The sequence below is a fragment of the Dipodomys ordii genome, unplaced genomic scaffold, assembly GCF_000151885.1.
Source record: "Dipodomys ordii isolate 6190 unplaced genomic scaffold, Dord_2.0 Scaffold93, whole genome shotgun sequence".
In the NCBI taxonomy this organism is placed as follows: Eukaryota; Metazoa; Chordata; class Mammalia; order Rodentia; family Heteromyidae; genus Dipodomys; species Dipodomys ordii.
In genome coordinates this window covers 4,963,453-4,975,796 of record NW_012267309.1, presented here as the reverse complement: position 1 = coordinate 4,975,796, position 12,344 = coordinate 4,963,453, and positions in this window count along the sequence as shown.

Here is a 12,344-nt window from a genome sequence, read left to right as displayed (position 1 = left end):
TATCGAAGATTAGATGGCTATAGGTCTGTAGGTTCATTTCTGGGTTTTCAATTCTATTCCATTGGTCCTGAGGTCTGTTATTATGCCAATACCAATCTGTTTCCAAACTGATACTGTTATAAAAAAGAAAAATCTACTTTTGTGCCATTCCCAGATTTTAGCATGTACCCTCTAGTTACTGGCCCTCTTCCTCTACCTTAAAAGCCACCCACAAATCATATGACACCTCTCTGATCCTTCTTTTTGTCACAGTTCTCTCTAATTAGCAAAGATTCTATGTTATTAAGGACCAAGGTGATTAGATGGGGCCATCTGGATATTTCAGAGTAGCGTCTTTATCTCCGGACCCTTCATCTTAATCATGTACACAAAGTTTCTCACACTATATAAGATAGCACACAGGTACTAGGGTTTAAGATATCTGCATCTTTGAGGAACCTTATTCTTTCTACTGCCATGGGTTAACTCTTGTTGATTCCAGTAACACTGGGTTGTTTATTTTTTTAATGTCTCTCTGAAGACCTGGACGTGATCATGACCTCTGTATTGCTAATCTCAATTTCTGTTGATTCCCTGAGAGTTCAGTGGATACTCTGAACAATACACACAGTTTCTTCAAGATATAATTGAATCTATCTTTGAATCTATCTTTGATTATAATTCTTGGGAAGACCTTGATTGATACCATAACTCAATACTGAGTGTTACAACATGTAAACTGTATGGCTAGACTTCCGTGCTGTGTAGCAGATAGCATTTGGTTTTCTGTTAACATGTCTTTGGTGATCTCATTAACCTATGAACATCCTCAGCTGAATAACAATAACACTATATGTGTGAATTGGGATCACTTCCACTCAAAAGTTTCATTCCTTGTATATCTGTGTGGGAATACTGAAATGGGTATTCATACTTAGGAAATAGAAGTCATTCACTCATCAAAGCTCAGAGCTGGACAGCTCTATTATTTGGGCACTAAAGATCAACATACTTCCTTCACAACAGGAAGAATAAAGGATCTAAATTTCTGCTAGAAAAATCAAGAGTTCTATCCTGTAACAGTCGGATATGGAAGTTAGGTAAATAAGATTGTCACCAACACATTGTCCACCCACGCACTCACTGTGCATCTTCTACCTCAGTACAATTGTTTCATGATTAAAAGTATCTGCTTTGGCATGAGATAAACCTGAGTTTGAAACTGAAATTTGGATGCATTATTGAATATTATTAAGCTAAAATTACCTAAGAAGATGGTGTCCACAGTGTTGGTGAAGAATTGAATAGGGTATATAAACCTTTTGTCTTGCTCATAGAAAGCTTGGTAAATTATTAGTAGTAGTATTAAATATGTTGAGGCCCAAAGCCAAAATCTTACCTCAAAAATAATCCCAAGATTCCCCCAGACTTCAAAATTGCCCCTTTCATTTGCAATTGTTTCTTCCTGAATATCAGAAGTTTACATTTACCCTGAAAAATAGTGTGCATTTAGAGCAATTAAAACTACATTTTAATTTTTACAAAAATCCCTCTTTCCTTTAAATTCTTACAATCCTTATAGATAACACAATGCCTGTAAGTCATTACTGTAAATTTATAATGTAGAATGAGAACCATGGCTTTTGTTGTTCAGAGCTCTGTGCCTAACCTAGTGGTGGGTATACAATAGACACTTGGGTAACAGTTTTCAATGGCTCATCTTCCAGATAGATTGTTCACGAAGGGTATAGTTCCTCAGCCTTGTTTCTGGCTTCCACTGACTTCATCTGGCATTCTAAAGTCAGAGGTTAATACCATATCAATTTTTTATAGACATACTGTTCCTCCCCTTAAAAAGCCACAGAGGTTCCATACGTCAAGTCATGGAAGGTGTTACTCCTTGTGAATTGTCTGATCAAATATCAAATCATGTGTCAGGATATAGATTTCTCAGAGGGCATGATATATTCTGTATTTATTTTACTAATCAGGATAACCAAGGTGATACTGGGTAAACAAATTAGCCCAAGCTGCTTAACAACTGAGAAAACAAATTCATTTCTTCTTAGTGGAAAAAAAAATCAGCTTCCAGTATAACTACCCCCCACACAGCACCTCATCGATTCAAATTGGTGTAGGATTTTCCAGCCTGTAGCTGCACAGTCTGAAACATTCTGCCTTTTCAGTTATGACATGAAAAGAGAAGGTCTGGAGTCTCCCACTGACAATTAAATCCTATTTTGCCCAAAGGTGATACATACTATTCTGCTTACAACTTAGGGGTCAACACAGAATCACATGGCCAGAGTGTCACAGAGTCACAGAGCTTGAGGGTTCCCTCTTCACTCCTAAAAGTATTAATGTGGGGGTCCTGTCGCAGTTGGAATTTTGGGTTGTCTTTTCAGCTTGCTGAAGAAGGCATAGAAATGATGGCAAGGGCATTTTAACCAGAGCAGTTGGGCAACATTGATTGGTTATCTCTTTTCATAAATTTTCAAGTATGTTTTTATATTTTCTTTACTTTTTTGTTCACTTAAATAAACCCCTAATCAGATCTAGAGAGTCCAGTAAAGTGTCCTTTCTTAAGGCTGTTAGCTCCTGCTTCATGTACAATCTTCCATCTTAGTGTGAAATCTCTGCCTAATGAATGATTTGGGAATAAAAGAAGACTAAAAATCTGTGACTTAAAGGCTCCTTTGAAGAATGTTCCTGCTGTGTTGATGTCTCTTTAATTTTTTCTCTCATGCATGTACACTCTTCACTACACCCAAATTATCATTTGAGCTATAATGTTCATGAAAGCCCTGGTGACAAGTATTTTATGAAGACTACAGTATCTGTGATGTGTGCATGATCTACAGTAAGCTCCTGATAACTATACATTTTTTTAAAGATCTTCAGAACTTCCAGTCCTTTTTCTTAATGCCTATACTGCTTACATCTTCCTAAAAACAAGAAAGGTAGAGAGGCCCAGGTCTCATCTTGGGGGATTGTTATTGAAGTGGATTAGGTGATTTTTTTACTTCATTTTCTTCATTTACTGGTTGCTACTGCTTTTATTGGTAAATTGTTAACATCCCTTTGTTAAGCAATTAATTCATTTTTGTGAGTCTATCCAGGTATTCTATTAAATATCTTTTTGTTGTGATGATTAAAGTACATAATTAGGCCAAGAATGATGGCTGATGCTTGCTTTGAATCCTTGTTACTCAAGAGGTGAAGATCTGGAGGGCCATAGTTTTAGAAAAATCTGGGCAAAGATTAATGAGGCTTCAACCCATAGGGGAAAAAAACCAAACACCTAGATGTAATAGTATGTACCTGTCATCCCAGCTATACAGAGACACAAAGTAAAAGTATCACATTCCAGGCTGGCCAGGTCCAGAACAGTAACACCCTGAAAAGTAAAATGGGTTGGAGGTATGGCTCAAGTTGAAAGGTACCTATCTACAAGGCCATGAGTTCAACCCACATAACCATCAAAAAGTCATGAAACTACCATCTTAATGATTTTCAAGGGATACTCTAGTAATATTGAACATAGTTGTACAAAAGATATCTAGATCCTTTTAGTCTTTCAGAATTAAAACTGTATATCCATGGGGGAAAAAACACTCCTTTATCTCCTGCCCCAAGATTTTGGAAACAACCATTCTATTTTATGTTCTAAGCATCTAGTTATTTTAGATATTTCATGTGATATAAATTACATAGTATTACACTTTTGATTGGTCTGTTTCACTTAGCATAATTTCTTCAAGGCTTATATATGCTGAGATGTGTTATATTTTCTTTCTTTCTTTAAGATTAAAATATTTCCATTATGCATATATATGACATTTTCTTCTTCCATTCACCCATTCATAAACACTGAAGTTGTTTTTCCTTCTTGGTCATTGTGAACAATATTATAATTGATATAAGTATGAAAATATTTCTGGAATCCATCTTTAAATATTTTTTTTATTTTTTATTGTGAAATACCATACAGAGGGGTTACAATTACATGAGCAAGGTAATGAGTACATTTCTTATCAAGCATTGTTGCCTCCTTTTTTTGTGGGGGGTCCAGTCATGGGGCCTGAACTCTGGGCTTGGGCACTGTCCCTCAGCTCTTCAGCTCAAGGCTAGCGCTCTACCACTTGAGCCACAGCACCACTTCTGGCTTTTTTTTTCTGCTTATGTGGTGCTGAGGAATCGAACCCAGGGCCTCATGCATGCAAGGCAAGTGCTCTACCACTGAGCCACCTTCCCATCCCTGTTGCCTCCTTTGTTTCCCCTTACCATCCCTTCCCACATACACCCCCCTATCCTCCTCCCCGCCCCCCCCTGCACCAAAGTTGTAAAGTTCATTTTTTTTATTTTTGATTTTGTTCACTTAGCTAACCCAAGGACTTTTACTACCAGTTAATAAATGTGTTTGATACATGTGTGTGTGTGTATATATATATATATATATATATATATATATATATATGACATAAAATGTATAAAATTCAATTTAGGATCTTTTTTAGGCTCTTTTTTCTTATCTCTTAAGTTGTTAAAAAGAACAGTAGTTCTAGCTAGCTATAATGGCACACACATAAAATCCTTGCTATTTGAGAGGCAGAGAAAGAAGGACTGAGGTTCAAGATAAGCTGGGAATAAGAGCAATTGGGACCCTATATAACAAAGCAGCTATGCATGATGGCTCATCCTGTATTACCAGACACTTGAGAAACAGAGACAAGTAAGATAAGGTCCAAGACTGGTCCCAGGCAAAAGTGTGAGATACTATCTGAAAAATAAACCAACAAAGGTCTAAGAGCACTAGAGTTAGAGCACTTGCCTTGCCCCAAGTTCATACCTAGTAGCACACAAAAAGGTAGTTCTAAATTCACAAGAATATTTGTTCTTCTCTCTCTGCTCTTTTCTAGCTCTTTTCTTTCTCTTTCCTCTCTCTTTCCCAGCTCTCTCTTTCCCAGGCCTTTCCCAGCCACGTGGAGTGCCAACCTTGCCTGGTCCCAGCAGGTCTACTGAATAAACCTACCCCTTACCTGAAAAACAATAATAATTAAGAATATTTGTTCTAATCTTTCCACACTTATTCTTACATTTGCTTATTGTGTTTATTCATGATTCAGTTTTAATTTGTTCATATAGGTATTTGACCTTACTAGATTTACTTTCTAGGAAGGAATGAGTTGAGACTACATTACAGATTTGTGTGTGTGCATGTGTGTGTGTGTGTGTGTGTGTGTGTGTGTGTGCACGCATGCGCACACATGCCAGTCCTGAGGCTTGAATTCAGGGCCTGGGCACTGTCCTTGTACTTTTTTCCTCAAGCCTAGTGCTTTACCACTTGAGCCACAGCTCTACTTCTGGATTTTTGGTGATTAATTGTAGATAAGATCTCACAGATTTGTTTTCCTGCCTGTGCTGTCGTTGAACTGTGATATTTAGATCTCAGCCTCTAGAGCAGCTAGGATGACAGGCATGAGCTATGTTTGTCCAGTTTATACTACAAATTTTTAAAAGCCCATAAAAATTGGTTGGCTTTGATATCCCTGGTCTTTCTCTAGACTGGTGGTTCTCCTCCAGGTAATTTTACTACTAAAGAAATTTGGCAATATCTAGGGCATTTTTGCTTTTCAAAACTAGGAACACTATTGGCATTTCCAACATAGAGGACAGGATACCAAGAATCCTCTAATGCACAGAACAGACCTTGCAATAAAGAATTATCCAGGCAAAGATATCATATACCATCTTCACATGTTCTATCCACATAGAAGGGATGAGGAATGTGCTTGTCTTCTTTATCTCTTAGAGCCACTTTTCCCTCCTCTGTACAACCCTGTGAAGGCAGATATACACAGCTCCAGGGACTTTGAGCTGAATCGTTCCATTATCTAATCATAACACATTTTCTAGACCATTCTGATACCTCCAATTCTTTTTGTCTTCTTGTCCCACTCTCAGAGTCTCGCAAGATGTTTAACAAACCAACCTGTTGCAGGACATGCCTGTAACTTGGTTTTGAGGAGCTTACAATGAGTCATATTGGCCAATTATTGAATGAATACGATGAGCAAAACATAGAACAAATGTTTCATATCATCCCTCTTCTACCCCAGAGTACAATTTCTTTTGGGCCAAAGGAAGCCCATCTCCAGACTTGTCACCTAAAATGAATGTATTCCACAGAAGAGCAGGAGGTAAGGGGGTATGATTCACTCAGATGATAAGAGAAAAAATGTTGAATCTCTTCAATGTCAAGGATTTTCCCTCTTATAATTAGGAAGATGCATCCTGAGACTATATAACCTAAAATACTTTATGTGCTCGTTAAAAGAGCTGAGAATGGAAATAAATCTTTGCTATAAATAATCAATGCTATCAAAATGTCATGGCCAAACTTCATCTTCTTCTAGGAGCAAAGACAAATAATTTTGTAGTGTATTATGTGGAGAATGTCAGGCTATGCACCAGAATGTTTTCCTGTTCATTTTACTTATTTACTGGTTTAGATGCCTCTCTCCAACTACTTCTATAGAATCTCATCCAGATATAAAGTAAAATTCTATCTCTATACTATGTGATAGAAAGAATCAAACTAAACCAAAGAGCTATGGAAACAAAATAGTCATTACTGAGCAGCAGACAGAGTCATGCTTCTCCAAAGTCTTCATCAAGTGAGCATCACAATTATTTACACAGACTTCTCACCAGTAGAGTTGAAAACAAGCGTTGTCTTATTCATCAGTGCCCAGCACCATGGTCAGAAGATAATATGATTATTGGTTCTATGAATTAATACATGAATATATTAACTTAATTGATACTTAATTTCCAAGCTTTCTGGAATCCTGAAGTTGAAAACAGAGAAAAATATACTAGTAGAAAAGGAATGATTAGTAGAAAAGGAAAGAATGACATGGAAAATATATGGTAAACTTACATAAAATCTAAGGAAAAACAGCCCATACTAAGACAAAATCATTTGAAATAATGAAGGCATGAAATATGGTAACAATGAAGTGAGATCAATTGTTTAAATCCCACCAAGCAAACCAAAATTGAGTGCTTTATAGTGACATGCTAAGTTTGTTCTAGATTACAAAGAAGAATAAGACAAAACTCTAGCCTTTATGGTACTTTTAGTATTGGTTTTCAGCCTTAGCCTATATATTTAAATCACCTAGGAGATTCTTAAATACAAATACCCCGTCATTCTCTTACCCAGAGCAACTAAATCAGAACCTGTGGACTGTGATCTACTTGGCATTAGTAGCTTTAAAAAATCCCCCAGTGGCGCCATTATGGGGTCAAAGTAGAGAACCACTGGCACCTTAGTATAGTGGATGATTTGAAGCCAAATTCACTTGAAATATATCACCTAGAGTAAAGAAGTGAGTGAGAATTAGCTTATAATCAGCATCTCCTACATCCTGAGCAAGGTGCTGTGTATTTTCCACTTGTCTCATTGCATTTTCATGACAGCCCATGAGGTAAGTATTATTATCTAGAGTTTTAAGAAAGGAAATTAAGACATACTCGAGGTATGATCCCTGACCCAAAGGAATTTTCAAAGCCTAAATTAAATGGCAGAATGCAGGAAACAGACAGAGTAGTAAAAGGTAACTCAACATTTTATTAGCTTATAATACTTATACAGGGAGGGACTTCATTGTTACATTTCCACACATGTTTATAATATATTCCAATCAATCTCACTTCCCCTATCATTCTCCCTTCCCTCCTTCCCCCTCCTCAAAACAATTGCAGTAGATTCCACTGCTCTGTTTTCATAGTTGCAAACCATCTATTTCACTGAATTCTCAAATAATCTATTTCAACATGATTAATTCTCTTTCATCCTCCTTGCTAACCCAGCCCCATCTTGCTAGTACCTGCCTCTAGTTCTCTTTCCTCACCCCATCCACTTTTTGATCCATAGCTTTCACTGAGTTATTTGTGTTGCTTCCAAATATATTTCAAAATTATTAAGTAAAGCAGCTTCTAATAGAACATGGTTTGTGGTCTATCAAATGTTAGTTTTTATTTGAGAAAGTCTGTTAGCCTCTCATTTTCAGCCCAAGGATCAGTTGGTGTATGAATTAGGTAGCAGGGAAAGAGAATGAGAGAAAGAATGTGTGTGTGTGTGTGTGTGTGTGTGTGTGTGTGTGTGTGTGTGTAAGAGAGAGAGAAAGTAGCACACAGAGAGAGTGAGAGAGAAGGTGAGGCATTTTCTTTCTGATGCTCATGGTGTCATTTCATATCTTTTGTCTTCTAAGGGCTATGTACTTCTCCAAAACGGAGGAGATAATATTCCGTTTCTTTCTGATTTCTTTTTCCACTTATTCCATTAATAACACACCCTTCAATTACAATGGTATCTCTCTAAACAACTGCTATGTCAGCTTCATGTTAAGCAGCTTCTGCTGCTTCACTGTTATGGTGAGTTCCTCCTGGAGGAGATTATCCCTTCAATCATATAATCAAATTGTCACGCATCCAGGCAGAGTCTTCACATGAGCTCATTTCACGTGAAATTCTTAATGAAAACAAAAATAGAAATGAGATTATGAGAAGACTGTCCTTGCCCATTGGCCACACTACCTCTGGCTAGGGACTTTTTTGTAAAAGGAGGAGAAACTGTATCTCCATGTTTCTTTCATTTCTGAAAGGTTTGCCACACCTACATTCTCCTTTGTTACACTTTTAGGTCTTAATATTATCTGGACATTCTGGGGGCATTTTACTGTTTACTGAGGTTCTGTGCAGAGCTTTCTATTTTATCATTATTTCTAATAGTCTCTATTAAACATGAAGATATATCTCTAGAAAAGAAACAGAATATACTGTTATTCCAAACACACAGGTGACAGATGACTGACAGAGCAGGTAGGTGATAGACTAAACCTATATTTTGATTCTAAGTGTTGTGTCCTCTCGATATACTCTGTGTTCTTTGATTCTCTCAGTTCACCAATCCTCTAAAAGCTTGAACATTCATTCCATCCCTGAGGCTTACCTCTGAAGCTAGTCAGTTATTTCAACAACACTTGGCCTTGATCAAACTTTTTAGAGTAGCACATACAGAACACAATAGAGAAATGGAGAAAGATTTAAAATGTATACCATCAACTGAAATTAGAGTCTATAAATCAGACTCATAAAAGAAAAGTTATAGTGGCTAAATAGGCTTTAATCTAGAAAAAAATTTAAAAAGCACTCTAGTTTCATCACCTTGTTCTCTACATAGAAGTTTGGGAGAAGGGATATTGACTACATATTCAGAACTAAATATTAAATAGGTGCTTTGGACCATGGAGATTTCCATCTATTTCTTAACCACAAAGATAATTACCTATGGAAACAGAACCCAAAAGGCAAACTTTGTATGTAGACACTATTCCTGATGACAATGGAAACAGAACTCATGTAAGTGGAAGGAAGGGGGACACTGCTGGCTAAGGGCTACAGCATTAAGAGATAAAGTTGGCATCTTAGTGTGTGAGAAGCTCTTAAATCTTATTACTATGACAGTGCTATATAGTTACAAAACAAATAATGTTATTATCTTCACACTAAGGATTAAAAAGGCAAGCGTGTTTATGACTTGTGTATACTCATGAGTTAGGAAGATTCTTAAAGGAGTAAGGGCAAGACTTGTGGCAATTCCTTGTGTCCTAAACACCAGGACAAGAGTGGTCAGGTTGCTTAAAATATGATGATTGAGGAAGAAGCACTTCGGGGTCAGAAGAGGAGACTAGAGAATCCACAGCTCTTCCATATTTGGGATCCTTCTATCAGACTATGAACTCTCACCTATGATCATCCAGGTATCCAGCATTTAAGGATTATCTATAGTATACTAAACCCAAACTTAAGACCCTGGGAAACAATGAAATAAAATCCCTAATCTAAACAAACACACCAACAAAAAGTTACCTAGTGTTAGATGAAGATAATTGGTACCAATAGTGGATGGAGAATGTCAATATACTGGGTTCCAGATATACAGTGGATATGTAATAATGAGGTTTGGGGCTTGAGATACACTGAGTTAACATGAAACTTTCCTTAAAGACAGAAATAAAGAACATGGGTTTGGAAGAGAATTAAAACAATTAAGAAAATTCCACCAAAGGTACAAAACACAATGCCTTGAAGAGTAATAAAGTCACTACCTTCACACAAGTTTATAACCCTTTTAAAAATCTATCCACCAAGCACTAAATATTAGATATTTATTAAATATGAAACTAATGAAATAGTTCTTTAAATCCAGCTCTACCTACACAATGTAAATTTAGGTCGCTTGAGCTGTTTTGGATATGTATTTGACTTTTTTTATTTTTTCCAGAATACATATATAGAGAATTTTAAATTGACTCTGTATTAGTTATTCATGTGCCAAAATAATCATAAATCTGCAACATAAAGCTGGTGGTCATCTTTTTCTTCTTCTTCTTCAGCTGCCCAAGTACCAAAAACAGCTGAAACAGATGTTTCTCTCAACATTGAAAAAACAAAAACACTCACCTTTGGAGTGAATTCAAGTATGAAAACATAAATCCCGAAGGATACATTTTCAGCAAGTTCTAAACAAGTGAAACATGGAAAGCAATGATTCTTAGTCATAGCCTCTCTCCTGCCAAAGAACCTTAAGACCAAAAACCAGTCACTACATTTATTTAGCATATATAGTATCGATGTGATAAGAAGATGTAGTCCCTACCCTCTTAATCTTAATATTAATCATCTAAGCAACAAATACCAATTATTGAATACAAGTTCATTTTAGCCAATTATTACAACTATACATGCTTTTGAAAAATTAGATGCAAATAAGTGGCATGTAATTAATCAGACTATGGAGAAGGCAGAGTCAAGATATTAAGTACTGTGCTACACACGAAAGATGTTCATGAAACTACACGTGTATTGTATACAAAGCTGAAAGAGATTCAAGGTATCACTTATGGCCTACATAAAAATTGAGGAATGCTGTATTATTCATTTGACTGGGTGCCATAAGATACCCAAATATTTGGTCAAACATTAATCTAGATGTTTTAGCAAGGGTGTTTCAGATGAAAACAGATTGATAATGAAAAGCAGATTTCTCACTGGTTTCAATTAATGGGTGTGTTTGAGTATGGGTACAAGGTACATGCATATGTATGTTTGGAGATACATGAAGTAGTATCAATTGTTTTTGATTATGATATTTTAAAAAACTTAAGAATTCTACCCTAATATATTTAATATATCATATCTGTCACATTGCTAAGGATATTTGTATCCTGACAACATTCAGTGTCACTGAGAGTGAGGAGAAAGGAGTATCTTGAAGGAAATAAAATTCTTTAATTCTTTGGGAGGGTTAAGCTGTAGATAAGCATTTTAAATATATTTTTATCTTTCAATCTTTTATTCATCTTAAAGACCCTAAGAAATAACTGGGCAAATATGATGCATTTATATGTCACAGTCATCACCGCCTTTGTTTAATAATGGAAATCTGTTTTAAAAAGAGCCAGTATAGCATGTCTATCGGTAGAGTATTGGCTAAGCAAAGGATGAATTTCCACAAACTGAAACATTCTGGCTATATTCTTCTTACATAAGAAAATTATTTGGTAGAGTAACGTTAAGAAACTGTAAACTAAGTACTTTGGGAGTTAGCCTTCATTTGTAAAAATAATAATAATAATTTGAACAAATGAGATATAACTTCTTTCCCAATTTTGGTTTCTATGTCACTGAGTACAGATATAGATAATAGATGGCTATCTAATGCAGTGATTCCCTCTGAACCACCTCCTATTGGTATGATTAGCAGAGGGTAGCCTTATATATTCTCAGTTCCATCTCTTGATGAAAGTAAGCCCTGGTTAGGATTCAATGCTTTTTAATGCCATGTCTTCATTTTTGATTTATTTCAGTTGACAGGGTCACCACGAGTATTAAGCTCTGCCACTTCAGCTTTGAATTAATGGTAAACAGTCACTTAGAAGTTGGCTATTTTCCAGCTCAAATAATTTTCTTAGACTACTAGAAAACCCTACAATCATCTTTCTCCCTCAAACTCTGCTCAGACTTTACCACCTTGGCTTTTTATATTCTTTAATGAAAAAGGAAGAATCTCTGATCCTCCTCCTTGACAACAAAGGATATTTTGGATGAGACATTGGCCTCTTAAGATTTGCTATGAAATCATTATTTACCATAGCTAAGATATGGAACCAACCCAGATGCCCCTCAGTAGATGAATGGATCGAGAAAATGTGGTATATATACACAATGGAATTCTATGCCTCCATCAGAAAGAATGACATTGCCCCATTTGTTAGGAAATGGAAAGACTTGGA